This window comes from Peromyscus eremicus, chromosome 20 (assembly GCF_949786415.1).
Source record: "Peromyscus eremicus chromosome 20, PerEre_H2_v1, whole genome shotgun sequence".
Taxonomy (NCBI): domain Eukaryota; kingdom Metazoa; phylum Chordata; class Mammalia; order Rodentia; family Cricetidae; genus Peromyscus; species Peromyscus eremicus.
The window spans coordinates 8,132,337-8,150,698 of NC_081436.1; the positions used below are offsets into that span (position 1 = coordinate 8,132,337).

The 18,362-nt window shown below is 40.7% G+C and overlaps 1 protein-coding gene across 1 annotated transcript in view; it reads left to right on the plus strand.

Moving 5' to 3' along the window:
* Positions 1-6,020: 6,020 nt before the first annotated feature.
* The window catches only part of Nell2 (neural EGFL like 2), a 345,435-nt gene continuing 333,093 nt past the window's right edge, over positions 6,021-18,362 (plus strand). Inside the window, exon 1 of the mRNA XM_059247292.1 lies at positions 6,021-6,310. The gene's annotated coding sequence lies outside the window, so the exon portion shown is untranslated. The remainder of the gene's footprint in view (positions 6,311-18,362) is intronic.

Here is an 18,362-nt window from a genome sequence, read left to right on the forward strand (position 1 = left end):
GACAGGGACATCAACATGGTCCCTCTGCCACTGCACAGTTCACTGACGATATCATAGCCCTTGGCAGTGGCTCAGGCCAAGGACATCAACATGTCCTCAAGAGGCAGTGCAGGGCATTCATATCAATATGGCCCCTAGAGGCAGCACTGACATTACTCTTAATAGAGCCTTACCTCAGGGTCATCATGTGGCCACATTGTCAGCCCAGCTAACTGAAAACAGGGATAGTACTTTAATTGGGATGTAATCATTCTATTTCCTCACTTTAAACTAGAATGTTTAAAGGACAACCCTATTGCTTCTCAGATAATTTCTGTATTCACAGGGTGCATGAAAATAATTCTTCGAGGACTAGGAAAAGAACATACAGTGTGGGAAATAAACCAATGGCACAAATTGGGGTATTCCGAATCCAAGGGCAATTTTGTTAGTTCTGACCTAAGATAAAAGCCCAATGCATAATTATTTCTCTGCAAAAAAAATCATTTAAAATTAAGACCACTAACATAGAAAATTGAGACATTTAGTCATTAGATACTTGACCTTTCATAGAGAAAATACACAAGTACATAACTTTATTTTGAACACTCTCCAATCCTGTACATGTTTATATGACCCCATCTTTCCACCCGGCTGGTGGCATTATGATCAAAATGACCTTTATTTCCCCTCTAGTCTCTAAAATAACTCCTGGCTTCTCCCACAATTCCACCATCTATTCTGATCACAGCAGCCAGGATGCCTCTTTAAAGTTACATTGATCAGGACATTCCTTTTCTCCAAGTCCTGCAGTGGTCCTTGAGTTCATGTCTCATGAACACCTCGAGTCTAGATTTGAGGCTCCCTCTGAACTCTTACTAGAAACCTCTACCTTTGACCCTCCAAACTCCAGTCCTTCAGCTTCATGTGCAAAATACACTTATTTCTATTTCCTGTTGTTTACCTTATGCCTATAATAATATCAGGCATACAGGAAGTACTCAAGAAATTTATTTAATAAAATATTTTTTATGGAGATTTTTTTTTAACAAATAAAAGCCCAGGTCACCTCTTTTGGGAGTTGTTGATTAGGGAGGATCCATTAATTCCCAAATATTACAAGATATTGCCAACCTCTGGTTTATCCAAAACTTGACAGTAAGACCCTATTGCTGAAGAGATCACGTATTTGAGTCAAAGAACACGGAGATGTGAATCTGGTACTAACTTGGGAGCTTCATCCCTACTGGTGAGCTTTCATAGTTCTGGAAGGGGCTATGCACATTGCCAGAAGTGAACAGTAATCACCAGTCTTCTCCAGATGCGAAACCTGAGAACCACAATAAGGACTGGTCTGACAAGACATGCTCACTGGTGTAGCAGTGGCACGGATGAAATTGGGAGTAACCAACCACTTTCTTCTTGGACATAAGACCCGCTCTACATCGTGACATTCATACCTATCCCTATCACTGGAGCCAAGAACCTAGGACTAAATAGGTTGTAGGTCCTAAGTAGTGAGAACCTACTATTATTATTATGTTAAATGGGAGTGGTATTACAAGTACTCCTGTCTAATCATCATATCTATTTATTAATAATCTACATATAAATATAGTAATCTATACAATAAATCTATAATAACCTATATATAAAAATATTTTGGAAGTTACAAAAATGAAAAGAAATTACATAGAATGGGGGAAAAAGAATAATACAAACAGCAATTATCCTCCAGAATACAGCCACTGTTACCAGTTATTTGGGTTTCTTCAGGTCTCTATAAGAGTCTATTTTATTTTTTTTAGTGAAATTAGGATTATTCTTCACATAAAGTCTAATAGACAGTTTTAAAATATGATGTTATACTGGGGCATTTTTACATGATGCATAGTTTTTGTTTTGATACTTCCTTTGTTAAATTATGAAATTTATGGCCCTGCTTCTTGTTTCTTAGTCCTTTATATGATTGATTAGTTGATCATATAAAATAAATGATCATTTCATAAGCTTAGTAAAATAATAATTGTGTGTTAGTCTATATGTAAAGAGCACAGGGTGACTGACACCACTTAATCTGACATTAAAACAAAAATTTAATTCATAGAGTATTAAATACATCAAGTATGTTTGATGAAATGTCTGTAGTTGCTGACATAATTCCCTGAAGGAATAATTTTCCGAACCAAGCTTACTACTGTGTTGTCATATCAATATTTCAGGGGCTGGGCCTATGGAGTTTGTAGTAGGACACTTTCAAATTGTTTTATATTCAGTTCAGGCATTACTGAAATAGCAACATGCTTTTGGTTACCTAGAAAAATGTATGCCATTAAAGTACTCTTTATATGCAACCCTGGGAACATATCCCACGCATAATGTATTCATAAAAAGTTCATTTTATTTACAGCTTGTCACATAATGTGTCATGAGGAAGCACAGTTCTGATACACTTCAGTTGAATTATGTTTTTCTTTTTGACAGAATGGGGAAATATATTTGCAAAAATGAATAAACACACCTTGAACTGTCTAATTTTTTTGAGAAGGAGGCAGAGAGAAACACATTAACATTATTCTGTTATTAAGACATGTACAGCAAGAGACATTCTGGACATTTAATGGCTATTTGTTTTCCAAATTGGGTGCCTGAAGTATTTTATGTCAAAACTTGATGACAGTGACTGTAGGAATCAGTAAACTCACAGAAAAGTATTTTTTCTGAGTTGCAGTTTTATGATGTGCATCTGGGAAGGATTGTCAGCTTTTCCAGCATCTAGTCTTTTGATGTTTAATTCAAAGAAACCGAGCCTCTAATTTTCATAATTGATTGCTATGACAAATTTTCTGTTTTCACGGTTTGGATAGAGACAGTGCTTATTTTGTAGGATAGAACATGTCAGTACAACATTTGAAAATTTGTTTCAAGCAATATTGGCAAGAACCTAGTCAAATTAATTAATTTTCCTACTCATCCAGTTTTATTAATTTGCGAATAAACAATGGTAGAAACGGTAGAAATATAACGGAAGAAAGGAATCCCACACTCACCGTAGCCTTGAAGGTGAGTGCCAGTGTCCAGCTGTTACAATACATCTCTGATGAGGTTTAAATTCCAGTTAACATCTGTGTGAACCACTTAGTATCTTTTGCAATTTGGGGACCTGCAGCACCTCTCCCATCTTGCCATCTGGAACTGTGTGCTAGAGTTTCAGGAGAGAAAACAAATAGATCACTGGAAATCCTTTGTCATTACAGGAACAAACACAATGCCAAGCTAAATGCAAAACTCTAAGCATATGTTGTAAGTCAGTATTCCACGGCAGTATCAAGTGTGATTAGAATCATCAAACAAGAGGTAGATGCGGTTGATGTTGGGATACTTAGAAGACAAAACGGATGGACCGCAGATCAAGAAGTTACCAGTTCTTGGAAAGCAATTCGAAGGCATTAGTTGGGTATCTTCACTCCTCCAACCACACCTGCTGTCCTCTGTGCTGATCTGGGCAACTACAATTGAGGATGAGTGTAGCACGAATCTTCAAAGGTCTTATTAATAAAAAAAACAAACCTGAAGCCAGGTATTGGGGTGAATGCTGGAAGATCAGAGAAGCAGAACAAGCCACAGCTAACCTCACCTTGCCAATTCCTCAGCTGATCCTGTTTCCTCAGACTGGATGCCCCTCAGCTGAACTGTGCTGCTCAAAAGCCTCAAAGCTTAACCATGCTCTAGTTCATGCCTTAAATACCTTTCTGCTTCCTGCCATCACTTCCTGGGATTAATGGCTCTTGTTACCATGCCTACCTGTTTCCAGTGTGGCTTTGAACTCACAGAGATCCAGATGGATGTCTGCCTCTTGAATGCTGGGATTAAAGGCATGTGTGCCACCATTTTCTGGCCTCTATACTTAATGGCTGTTCTGTTCTCTGACCCCACATAAGTTTATTAGGGTGCACAATATTTTGGGGAACACAATATCACCACAGATGAGGCTTTCAGCACTTCGAGGGAATCAAAGTTACCAGACACACACACGGGAGTTCCAATTTGACATAATGGCTACACTTGGCAGAAAAGTAGACAAAGAAGTCAGAGAACGATGTTTGTAACAACAATTAAAAACCCACAAGGGAAGAGTTCCAGTGGATCCAAAACCCTCTTCTGGCCTTGGCAGTACTGCACACACACAATGTACAGACACACATAAAGGCAAAACAACCATACATGTAAAATAATAAAATAATTTAAAAAATATGTGTTAGAAGTACAAAACGTAGCAGATCCAGGAGAGCAGATATTGTGGCATATCTCATGTTTCACCGCTTCTGGCTCCCATTAATCTGGAGTCTGGGTAGAACTTGACAGACAGCAGATTCTAATAACAAAAGCTGGAAACAGCAGTGAATGGCATCACACATATTCCTATTGCATCACGTTAGGTAAAAACTTCAAAACCAAATATAACTTCTTTTTATCAATTTCATTCTAATTTTGAGGCACCTTCTGGTATTAAATATTTCATTTCCAGAGAAGGAGATTAACGCTTAAATCTTGGAGGTGTTAAATATAGTTGGTTCTCTGTGATCTGCTGATTTGCTGAGCAACATTGCAGCATCTCTTTTTTCCTTCATTTTTAAAAAATTCTTCTCTCATATATTATATCCCCACTTTAGTTTCCCCTCCCTCCATACCTCCCAGTCCCTCCTCATCTCCCCTCTCCTCCAGACCCACTCCTCCTCCATTTCCCTTCAGAAAAGAGCAGGCCTCCCAGGGATATCAACCAAATATGGCATAACAAAGTTACAATAAGACTAGGCACAAACCCTCACATCAAGGCTGGACAAGGAGACCTAGTAGGAGGTAAAGTTCCATGAATAGGTAAAAGACTCAGAGATATTCCCCTCTCCCACTCTTAGGAGTCTTATGAGAATACCAAGCTACACAGGCACAGCATGCATGTAGAGAACCTAGAGCAGACTCATACAGGCTCTGTGATTGCCACTTCAGTCTCTATGAGCCTCCACACACCCTGCTTAGTTGATTCTGTGGGCCTTGTTCTCCTGGTGTCCTCAAACCCCCTGGTTCCTACAATCCTTCCTTCCACTCTTCCTTGGTGTCTTAGTTTTCTGTTGCTGTGAAGAGACACCATGACCATGGCAACTCTTAAATAAAGGAAAACATTTAATTGGGTGGCTTACAGTTCAAGAGGTTCACTCTATTATCATCATGGTAGAACATGATGGTGTGTAGGCAGACATGGTGCTGGAGAAGGAGCCGAGAATTTTTTACATCTTTGATCAGAAGGCAGCAGGAAGCAGACTGAGACACTAGGCATGGCTTGAGCATATATGAGCCCTCAAAGCCTACCTCCACAGTGACACATTTCCTCCAACAAAGCCACACCTACTCGAACAAAGCCACACCTCCTAATAGTGCCATTCCATATAGGCTTATGGGGGCAATTACATTCAGACCACCACACTTGAGTTTTGAGCTCTGCTAAGGTTTGGCTGTGGGTCTCCAACGCAGCATCTCTTACACGACAGTTTACATTGTTTTAGGGACATGTACACAAACTATGCAAACATCCTTGTAATTTTATTTTACGCTAGGACTCGGGCATCTACCACAAGGGTCCTGGAATTGATTTCCTATGGGTTCCGAGGTCCCAAGTGGTCTATTATTTTCTTGTTCTGAGGTAGTTTTTCTTCTTCAGTGTATCACGCCCCTTGTGGATGTGTGGAACGCCAGAAACCCAGGCAGAAAGGGCATTCTCTGCTGAGCATGCCAGGTATCAGTGGAACAGAAGGCATCTCCATCTGCTAATTCGGGATGTCACCCCCTCCATTCATAGGGCATCTCTTAGCCACATTTTTAGGTTGGTGGTGAGAGACTTATCCCCAGGCCATCTCCTTCCATCGCCTGAAGAGGGCAGCCTGAAGCAGCTGTCCCCTTGAGACCCGGGTGGGTCCCTAAGAGGCTCTGCCCTCTGCCGGCGGAACTTCCTCAAAGCCGGGTAGATGTTGCCCAGGGAAGGAAGGTGTTGTGACACCACCCAGAGTCACCCTTGTAGCTTCCCTTTAGGTGCCCGTGGAGCCTGCCCATTAGCACTGCCCTAGCTGAAGATGACTTCTCAAACCTGCCGAGTGTAGTCTTTGGGCTGCTCCGGGGTAGAGTCTGTTACTGAAGTTTCAGAAAGAATCAAATATACGTATCCAGATGATGTGGCAGCAAGACCAAAATTTATTTTTGTGTGGTCCTCCAAATGCCCAAAGTGGCTTATCAAACTTGACTCCCGGAAAGAGCTCCGGATATTTTATATTTCCTCAAGGTAAATATTTAAATCACTGGTAACAGTCTTGGGTTACACGGGTAGTATACTTAACGATTTTCTAGGATGTTTACGGTTTTTAAGGCATATTTAAATAACAATGGCAAAATTTAGTCTAACGGAGGAATGCCCAGGTTTTATTTTTTTTGAGTTTAATATAATGATGATATAAATAGCTTTCTTGTTATTAATAGAACAACTCTAGACATTTATTATTTTTAATATAAATGAATGTGCATTTAAACATAGTTTAAACATATTTAATTATTAAGTGTAATTATGAAGTATTTAGGTATTAACTGCAGCTACCAGGCCTTACTATTTTATTATTGTGTTTTAAATACACCAATATATTTAGGAAAAGGTAGCTGATACCTTTAAAAAATTGCACTGGTGATTGGCAAATGACTTAGTGGATAAGTTAACTTGCCTTCAAGCCAGAACCCGAGTTTGATTGCCAGATCTATATGGAAGAAGGTGAGAGCCAAAACTCCTGCAAATTATCCTCTGACCTGCACATTTTTGACCCCCAGCCACACAAAATAAACAAATGGAAAAATGTAAAACTGTACTGGATAAGATTTTACCATTACGTTTTCTTTAAAAAAAAAACAGTTTTAATAAAATAATAAATAATATTCTAATTAGGCATATTCTGTTTCAAACCACCCAATTATCCACTTTGCTCTACTGAACAAATAGAGGCAAATTTTTTTTTTGAAAAATATTCCCAAGGTCACTCAGTACGGTGTTAAGTGCTGTGCTGTTGAGGATACAGGTGGAAATGTGATGGGGTTCCTAAGGTCAAAGTTCAGTCTGAGAAATAAAGACATCATGTAGGGTCTTGGAGGATGATGTTGAAGAGTCAGTCTGTTCCTGAGTGCCAAAGTTCTTTGAGGTGTGTTTTCCACTGGGCCCTTTCAGGCATTCATAAACCTTCTTGACCACAGAAAATTAGCAGTGGCTTTTACATCATATTACACTTAATAAGACAGGAAACAGTTGCCTACACAGAAGAAATCGTTTCCCCAAAATGCCGTACAAATCATGAGAAATAATCACCAACTCAAACCAACCAACTAGTATTAGCCAAAAGTTCCCTTTTGAGATGGGGAATCCTAATTCCAATAGTTGTACTTAAGCCATAACAGTTTTGAAAAGTTAAGGGTGATAGCATCCACATCATCCCAGGTCTGGAGATGGAACCGGATCATCTTTTTACCCCTTTATCCAGAAAATATCCCTAGCTCACGGAGGCCCATGATGTGGGACAACAAGAAAGCTCATGGTAACTCTTGCCAGAGTTGGGACCCTTGTTTGGGGTGTGACCATCTGACTGTCCTCACCCCTCCATGCTGAAGTTGTCTACTGATGTCTGTGTCAACTGTCTCATTTTGGTGAAGAGTTTAACATCTTTCTGTCTGTACATTCCCTGGGTCATACAAATAATCTAGCATTGGACTCTTTTCAGTTCCCTGACCTTTTCTGTAACAACATTTTTTGTCCCCCTTCATAACCATAGCCGCTAACTCTTATGGTTTGCTATTATGAATGAGTGTATCACCCTTAAAATGTCAATTTCTAACATGCAGTCAGTAACTGCTATTATTTTTAGCCCAGTGCTTCCAAGACCGTTTTCAACCACTTGGACAGTTGCAGTCTAGGACCTACATTTTTTTTTGAGTATCTGCCCCACCCTCCAGCTCCGGCCTTCACTTCATTTGTCAAGCTCAGATGACATTGTCCATTTATTTGTAAACACCTCGGCTTCCTTGCCAAGTTTCTGCCTGGTTCACCTCAGTGATGTGCATAGATGTACTGTGATTGGTGAAGAAGGGTGGGTGCTCTGGACCTGCCCTCACAGTAGTCCAACGACTACCAGGTATCTGGTGTTGGATGAGCTTCTTAGCTGCTGTTAGCTTCAATTTTTCTCATATCTCGGGGGAGATTGTGGGCTTAAAGCATTTATAAACTCAAAAGGTTAAGCCAGTGTTTGACACACCATAAACAGTCAATATGTTTCCTGAGTTTGCAGCCAGTGATTGCAGAGGAACCCAATAGATGGATCTTTTAATTTTCATGACCGTCTTTTTCAGGGGGGAGTCTTTAACAGCTCTGGGAAATTCAGTTGACAGCTCGTGTTTCCTTGTTGACTTACGTTCACTCTCTCACAAAGATCTCTAAACGATGCTGCATAGTTTCATTTTCTCAGGTTTGCAACTCCTTCCTGTCCCCTGATTGCCCTTTGCTTCTTACCTCAGGGAGACAACGAGAGCTCTCAGAAGATCCTTCCTCACCAAGGCACTCCTTACCCCTGTGTCCTTGCACGGGGGGGGGGGGGGGGGGGAGGTGTGTCTCTGTCCCCGCTTTAGAACTCTCTCTTCCCTGTGCCCTGGATTCTGCTTCTTCATTTCCTCAAGAACTCTGGCATACTCCTTTTCTCTTTTTGCATCATCCTTCGAGCACGCTTCCTCTCTATGGTAATAGTGTTGCTCAGCCCAGAAGAGAAGCTTCTCTTGCCTCCGCCCCCCTGGATCTCGCCTTTCCTGGATCTCGCTCTGTAGACCAGGCTGGCAGCAAACATCAGGGTCTTTCCAGTCTCCGTTCTCTTCCAGTCAGACTTGGATTGGATTCTTCTCTGGACCTTTAACTGATGATCTGGAACTATTCATTCAGAGGGGTTAGTCTTCTAGAACTCAGTTCTTAGCCATTTTGGCCTTGCTGACATGATTGCAGTGGCCCAAACTAGGAGAAATTATTTTCATAGGCTCCACAAGGGGCCATTAGAGCTGTGTTGTGAGGGGAATAAGTAGAATTTGTGGGAAGAAAACAAGTTGTTTTAGGATCATTTCCTACAGAATTCTAGTTAATATGAGATCATTTAGTGGAAGCAGTTGTACTTATGATAAATTCAGGTCCCCTAATGTTTTCTGGGCACCAGCAATAGAAAGGGGGAGAGATTTAAACATGACTCGGAGGGCACATGGTGACTTGTTTTCGAAATTAGGCTATTACCCTATTTTAATTAACGACAGACCAAGAACTGCATCAGTGGTAGAAGTGGAACCAGAATTCTTGGTCTTTCCAGGTTTTTAATTAAGGTATTTGCCTCACAGATTGAAATACAATAAAGAATGATGTGCAAGTTTAGAGGGTATTCAAGTGGGAAGTTGATACGAAGGTGATAAAATAAAGCCCAGAACACAACTGTCCTCCGCGTTTTCAGCTGAACTACCCCAGAGCTGCCCAAGAGCCTGCTGCTGTCCTGTCTAACGTGGCGGGCTCAGGCCACACTGCTATTCTTGTATTTGTAAAATTAGATTTTCCTTTTGGAAACTGAATTTTTGTTGAAGAAGAAACTAGAATATAAAGGGATAATTGCGATTTATTACCAAAACTCCAAAGCTGACAGTTTAAGCAAATATTCGATTTAAAAATATCACTATAATAAAATTATTTTTAATCACGTTAGCAGTTTTCTGTTATACAACACAGAAATGGATTTAAACATAATGTGTCTATTTAAATTTGAGTTTGAGGAATTCTCTGAAAGTTGGAAGACTTTGTGAAGTTTACATAACAATACAACGAAGTTAATGGCGAGAGATTTAGCAACCACTTATAACTGCTAATTATATCTTTTAGATATTTTACCTACTGAAATGACCTGATGAGATGGTTTTACTGTCTTTCACAGATAGAGACTGAATTTCAGGAATGACTGATAGGTTTTCCGTGGAAATGAGACACATATTCACAATGCTTTTACGTTTAAAGGGAACTAGTGAAACAGTATTTACTCTATGGGACTCTTGAGCCACTGTCTTGTATAATCACAGCAGTAGTTACGAAGCAGATGGCGACACGAACTTCATGCTTCATGTTTTGTGTTGCGTGTCTGAGTGGCATTTTCAATTAGAGAGCGTTAAAGTGTGTTGTAAAATGAATTTCTCCTTTCAGCAATGTGTTTTGTGTGTGATGCCTAAATCCTTGACCTCCTGAGAGCGAAAAGCATTGTGCTTTATACTCTTATACCTGTTTGTTTCTTCCTTGCAAGCCACCTTATGAAACTGTTGGTCTTCACCTAAGAAAAGGGAACTGGTAGGGCGTAGATGTTCCATCTGTGTACATAACAGCAAGGGCACACTGGCAACCTTCGCCTGCCATCCTATGAGCTACAGCAGATGTTGCCCATCTTGCACTTTCTTTCTTTCTTTTTTTTTATTTTTCGAGATAGGGTTTCTCTGTGTAGCTTTGCGCCTTTCCTGGATCTCGCTCTGTAGACCAGGCTGGCCGCCACCACCGCCCGGCCCATCTTGCACTTTCTACTTTCCTTTAGAAACCATTACATTCAATTGTTGCTTAGAAGTTGGTAAATGATTTTTGTTTCTTTGTGTGGTCTAGCGTGTTGATGTAGGGGTGAGTCCCTAAATATGGCCAAGAAACTCCCACAACCCCAAAAGTACAGGTCTGGGGCAGAAAGCTCGACCTTTCAAGTGCTTGTGGTGCAAGCTAAGACCTGAGCTTGATTCCTAGCACCCATATAAGAAGCCAGGAATGATAGAAGCACTTGTGATTTCAATGCAGGGGAAATAGAGCCAGGCAAACCCTTGGTGCTTCAAACCAGTCAAAGACCCTATGTCCAAACAAGCAAGCAAGTAAACATCCAAAATTCAAAAAACCAAGGTATCTGGCTCCCCAGGAATGACACAAAAGGTTGACCTCTGGGCTCCACATGCACACACACTCACACATTGCACTGTAATATGTCTGCCTTTCTTTGGACCTCCAACTCCCAAATAATGACACAGAGACTTATTAACTATGGAAGCTTGGCCTTTAGCTTAGGCTTGTTCTCAACTAGCTCTAATAACTTAAAATAACCCATTTATATTAATCTACATTCTGCCACGTGGCTCGTTACCTCTCTTCAGTACTGTATGTCCCACTTCCTCTATGTCTGTCTGGTGAATCCCCTGCCTCTCAGATTCTTCCCTGAGTTCCTCTCTCAGGAAGTCCCACCTATTCTCTCCTGCCTAGCTATTGGCTATTCAGCTCTTTATTAAACCAATCAGAAGGTACTGAGGCAGGTGAGGAAAGACAGACACACCTTCACACAATGTGATCAAATATCCTGCAACATTGCACACACACACATTGCACACATACTCACACATACTGCATCCTTCCTGCACCTCTCACACAATCTCTACATGCACACACACTCACACATTGCACACACACTCATACATACTTCCTCCTTCCTGCATCTCTCAGAATTTCTTCCCACGTCTCCTGCTTGAATCTGCTGCAACCAGATGTTTATGCTTCAAGCAAGGGTGTGTGGGGGATGTAGGAGCCAAAAAGACACACAGAGACTCGGGGCATCTTCCTGGAAATTATTATGTTTTCTAGCTTTATTTTAGTTGGGGAAGTATGGTGATATTTTATTTGTATTAAAATGTTATTTGTATGTTAATAAATAAAGTTGCCTGGGGGTCAGAGCTATTAGCAAGCCATAGGAAAGCAGGGCAGTGGTGGCGTACTCTTGTAATCCCAGCACTTGGTAGGCAGAGCTAGGTAAGTCTCTGTGTGTTCAGGGATACAGCCAGTATTGGATACACATGCCTTTAATTTCAATACTAATCATAGAAAACCTGGAGGCCTATACAGACAGGCCGTGACGAGGCGGTCATGTGGTTGGGTTTACAACCAATGAGAAGGCAGAACAGGAACTCTATATAAAGAATTTAACACAGGGGTAGCTCTGGTTCAGAGAGGTAGGACCACTGCAGGAGGAAGGGTAAGGTTTTAGTTCTTAGCTCTGACCTCTTGGCTTTCTTCTTTGCATTGGTTCTGTGTTTCTTATTTAAAAAGACGGTTGGTTACATCTACAGGGAGGGGTTGGGGTTCCCATCATGGAAGCAAGCTGCTGCTTTAGTTTTCTTTGTTTAAAAAAAGAGGGGAAACCCTTTAATTCTCATCCCTACAGAATTGTAATTGGACAAAATATGGTAAAATGGAAACAAATTTTATCTGTTTGGTCAAAGGGTGGAATTATAAGGACAGATTCAGAATGGGACACCCCCCCCCCCAAACATAGGCCTGATAAAGGGTAGTTCTGAATGAGCAAACCAGCAGCACAATGGCTTGGCACTGGTGTGGGGGACGTAAGAGACCTTTATAGTTTTTTTCTGTGTTTACCACTTTGGCCCAGCACAACTACTACTATTAATGCAAGTAGCTATTAATAATGATTCAGAGGGCCTTAAGTTCAGAAGGCTTAATGTTGACGGTCCAATGGATTGGCGTAAGGAATTCCCAGGGCTTTAGTGGAGGTCTAGCCCGGAATAAAAAGGGGGAAAGGAGAAAGCCTTTTCCTCTGCTTCCTGATCTGTGGTGTCTTACAGCACTGCCACCACGCCCTCCCTGCCATGGTGGGCTGTACCCCAAACCCAGAGCTTCCTGCCACCGCCCTCCCTGCCATGGTGGGCTGTACCCCAAACCCTGAGCTTCCTACCACCACGCCCTCCCTGCCATGGTGGGCTGTACCCCCACACTGTGAGCCAGAACGAACCCCCTCTCCCTTATATTATTTTTTTTCAGGTATTTGATCACAGAAGTGAGAAAAGTAACTAATACAAACGTTAGGATGAGAACAGAGTGCCAGGGGAGTGTGGCAGGAGAGGGTGTTCAGTTCTCCAGATGGGCAGGTGCTCCGTGCATTCTCATCCCTCCTGGGTCTTATGGGATGGGCAGTAGTCAGGAAAGTGTATTGAAGGATGTGTTGGAGGGTCAGGTTCGTCCAGGATTGCACATTTGTGTCAGCCCACTGACTCGAGGAAAGGAATGGAAAATATTCGTTCCTTTCTCCTTCCATTTAAGAGTCTGTCAAATATCCCATGAGCTCTAAGTAGTATGAGCTCTCATACAGGCTGAGGCCCCACCTGGCCCTTCTGAGCTTTCTTCTGCCTTGAAATAGTCTGTGACTGTAGGTTCTAAGTGTCCAGAGGAGGGGCTAGATGTATACAGGGTATTTGGTTTTTCTCCCAGGGCTACCAAGTAGCTCACGGTGGTGTTTTGGTAATTGGTCAGATGAATTGGGTGAGAGGAAGAAATGTAGGCCCCCTCTCCTGATCTTGTTTCTCCTCATGCATCCTTGGCTTGTTCTCTTCTTTCTGATGACGGATATTACAGGATATATTCCCATAGTAAGTTTTTAGAAACTCTGCCTTAGCCATACTCCATATTTCCTTTCCTTTAAAAAGAGGAGTGGAAAAGATGAGAACTCCTCATTTATTCTTGTCCCAGCCTTTATCCTCTTTTCTGATTAGTTCTCTGTTTCCTGGGAAACCTCTAATACAGACACTCACCTTGTATATTCCTGACTGTGTAATGTAGACATCACCTGGCTTCTAGATTACAGAGGATAATGGAAATGTTCACTGCTTGACACATGTTCCAGACTACAGCTTTTTGAAACAATCAATCATTAAACGAAGCAGGAATTGACCGTGAAATTCAATCCAGTTTCTTTTCTAATGAGAGCAAAGTGTTTTTTTGCTTGGTACTGTCTTCCACAAGATGGCGCTGCAGTCCTTCTGATTCTTTGTACTATACTTATGCAAGGTAGTATTGTAATTTTTTTTAAAGAGTCCCCCTTACATCTTTCTTACATATAAAAGTGCCACTTCATAATAGACCACATTCATCACATAATTTTATAGATACCCATAATTATAACCACAGGCCAGCCAATAACATGAATCGGTACACAACAGATTCCAAGCAGAAATGAGCTAACAGGCTTTTAGATCCGTGTTTTTATTTAAATAATTATTTATTGAGAAAATTAAAGATAGCTGAACATAGTGTCTAGTTGGAAATCATTTTGGAGAGTCACAGATGGCATAATGATAGTTTTTTTTAGTCTCACTTGTCATTCTGATGGTGCTAAGTCGATGGGCATTTTTAGAAGTCTCAAATAATAATGGCCATGATAGGTAATGACTGCAATAATTTCTATGGATGTCAGTGCATTTCTTTTTTCTTAAAAAATTCACTGTGTAGACCAGGCTGGCCAGGAACTCACAGAGCTCCACTGTCTCTGCCTCCCAGGTGCTGGGATTAACGGTGGGCCTTCCCTCCATTTCTCTAGGATTGCTCCTCAAGGCTAGTGTTAGCTGTGCTTTCTAATCTAAAAGCATAGTCTCCAGAATGGTTACACCCTCTCCCCCATAGATCTGTCCTGAAGATTTCAAATGAATTTCCATTTGAATTAGTGTTCTTAGGATTTTCACGTTAGTTCTACCCAAGAGAACAAAATCTCCCGATTTCATTATAATTCCCCAAACCTGAAAAGACAAACAAAAAATTTCTTGGAAATATGTTCAGAAGACACAGAGGTAAAATATTTGCAAGTAGAGTCGTTTTTGAGATTTTTTTTGGCTGTAATGGATCCATGTAGTAGAATCATAAATTGACCCCAAATCCTGAAGAGTTGATTAATATCAGAATATAATCTACTTATTAGCCACTTATTAAATAAAAAGTTCAAGTACCAGCTCAAAATAAATCAACTGACATAATTCTTAATTATGTCTAATTAGTATGAGTTTATAATGCATTTACATTCATAAACTCAACCAAGTTGTCCGTGTCTGAGACAACAGTTTGTGTGTATGGATTGCACATTTGAAAGAGTGATGTACTTAATGTGCTAATTAGAAAACTCCTGCAAAAGACAGGACGAGTTGTGGTTCATGTTTCTCCCCTTCACTGCCTGGATCTGAGAGTGGTGAGCGGGGCATGGTCACAGTCAAGAATCTAAGCACACAGTAGTTAGTAAGTCCATGCTTTTAGTCATACTTGAAATAGTAAATTAATTTACACCATATTGTGACTATTACTACTTTCATATTTAAAGGCATACTGTGTAGCTGGTATGTCTCCCATTTGTTTAATTCATTCACACAATAGTGGTGTGGAGTGGTTAATGTTATTTGGCTTTCATGAATGATAATACTGAAACATCAAGAAACGCAGATAATTTACTGAAAGTCAGGCAACTGGTGAGTGGGGGCTGGGATCTTGATATCAGTGCCAGTGACATCGCAAGAGCCCTTATTGCAGAGGCAGCTACCATCTCAGGTAGCGTTTTGTGAGCCATACTGACTTAGGATGGATTTTCATGTTGGAATGTGCAAGCAAGAGCTTGACTTCCTAAGTGTGCTGTCTGCTCAGGGCACAGCAAGGATATTTGCAAAGGGGATTTGTCAGGTTGCCATGATTCAGGCAGCAAGCCAAAGCATTTCACAGAGGTTCCAGAATTTTTATAGGAAGAGCCAAGGGCTCTGGAAGTTGGGGAGAGGGCAGCCCCATTTTATTTCTTCTTTCTCTTTCTTGTTCTTTAATTTCACTTAACTAATTTAAAAATACTTAGATCCTACCAAATTTATTATCTTATCACAGACTTGGTCAAAGTTGAAATGTTTCTGTCCTAAAATACTGTTATAGACTTAAATTTAAAGAATGAGTGTGTGTATAAGTGTATACACACACACACACACACACACTTAATAAGCTAAAAATTGGAATGGAAGAACTTTTTATGTTATCTAGGAAGATTTCCCATATATTCTAAGTACCTAAAATTTATTGAAGATCCCATAGCTGAGAGAGTAGCTTTAAGGAGTGGATAGGCTGACCCATTGAGATGGGCTCAGGTCAAGTAAATGACTCATGAAGAAATTAAAATTTTAAGGTTTATTCTAACACTGCGTGTAACTCCAATCTTAGAGCTCTTTAACTCACAACAAGGCCACAGAGCTCAACTGGGGCTGGGCAGAACTCCACCAAGTGTAACCAATGTACAAAGTAGAGCAGTGCACACCTGGAGACGGACGGCCTCCTGGACCAAATGCAGAGGCTGAAGTTGTGCTTGCAGTCACTTGGTTACAAATCTGTCTGCACTCCATCTGACAGTTACGTGGTAATGGAGGCACACAAGTCAATATTGATTTATGCCTTTTATACAAACACCATGTGAGACATGAAAGCCTTAGCCTGTACACAAAATTCAATAATCAATGTGTTTGCTCTGGCATGTAATTATATATTTTGACACCACTGATTCGACCATTTTGGTCTGTAGTCTTTTTTTTTTTTTTTCAGACAGTTTGTTTTGGTGGATGGTGGTCTGTCAGTTGATACGGGATGGGATTGGGCTGCTCGGATGACTGAATTGTTGCACTCTTTTGGTTTAAAAGAATTGGTGTTTGATTTAGATGTAATCATATATCCAGTAAACAAAGTTGGATAGCACAGCATACAGCTGTGTAGGAAGCGGTAATGATAACTTTCGTAATTCTAGAGCAGGGAACAGATATCAGGTTCTTAGTGGGACACAAACTTTGTATGTTAGTACTTTAAATGTTGATTTTCTAGAGAAAAAATGGGAATTATCTTGGGAAAATCACTCTTGTCTCTGCTCTGAAGTTTCCTCTGCCTGTGTAAGGCATTTGTAGATAACGGCTCCTAAAGTCAAGAGTAATAGCAAAGCTCTGTAGTTTAAGGATTTGGATTGACACCTGATCTTGGGAATTTGGAAAGTTCTACTTTTAAGTTTTATCATTGGCCATGCATAACAAGAAGACAATTAAATCAGTTAAGCAAATAAAAACATATGGGCTATCATAGCCATGTCAAATGTATACCATTTAATGCCTCCTCATCAAGCACAGAGTATTTTCTGGGCACTAATATACAGTCTGTGAACTAATATACACTTACAGTGGATGAAGGGCATTAGTTCATGCAGTTCACAAGCATTGTGGGGAAAATACACACTAAACTTGTGAGAATCACAATAAATACAGGTAGTAGCAAGTGCCTTGCAGGGTGATAGGACAGTGTGTATAGACAAGATGCTTAGAGGAGGCTCTCCTTCCATGTGAAGAAAACACATGAAAGCAAAGGTCTTGATGTTGCACATAGGTCATCATTTCCTAGAGACTCAGCAACTGATGCCTAGTGAGGAAAGAGGTCGTTTGAGGTGAAGCAGCAGCTGCTGAGTGCTGGGTGAAGAGTGTTGCCTCTTCTAGTTTGTATTTTAAAAACTTTGATTTATTTTATTTTATGTGCATGAGTGTTTTGCCTGCATGTAAGTGCACTGTGTGTGTGTGTGTGTGTGTGTGTATGTGTGTGTGTGCAGTGCCTTCAGCAGCCAAGAGAGGGCACCAGACTCCCTGGAACAAGAGTTACAGATGTTTTTTGAGCCTCCACGTGGGTGCTGAGATCCAAACCCTGGTCCTCTGAAAGAGCACCTAGACCTCTTAGCCACTGAGCCATGTCTCCATGCCTTTCCCACCCTCAATTTTAGATTTTATTTGCAATAAAAACTGAGAGAAAGTCCTTAACCATACATGTAATTGTCCTGTTACATAAATATGTATCCTTGGATCATGGATCTTGAGGCACAACTTAGCCGAAAAGTTCTTTTCTTCTCTTGTGTAGTATTACCTTCTCTTTGAAATTCATTTCTGAAAGTGCTTCATTAAAGCAGAAATGTCTGTTCTTGTTCACAAATTAAAGACAACAATATCCCCAATGTGTATTTTGAGAAGCAAGAGGCAAATATGGTAAACTCCAAGAGGAGATAAGATATATTCATAGCCTATTTTTAGAAAATACTTTTTTATTCAGTGAGTTTTTGGGAACAGTTGGAGCCAAATCTCTATTTTGTGATAAGGAATTAGGAATCTGTGATTTTCCCTTAAGGTACACGATGAGCCAGGGAGAGTGCAGATAGGCTCATCAGAGAAATAGTTTACATTACTGTAAGATAGATGGACATCATAAATATGACCTCCTATGGTAGCAAAGGGAAGGAGTTCTGAACTGAAATGCCTGGATGTAAGACCTGGAATGTTTCACAAAGAAGACATCAGTGGGGCTGCTCTCCCTCTGGAATCTCTAGGAGGAGACAGCTCCTTTGCCTTCCACCTGTTGGTGTTTGCTAACCCCTTTGAAAGACATTTGGGCAGTTGAGCCA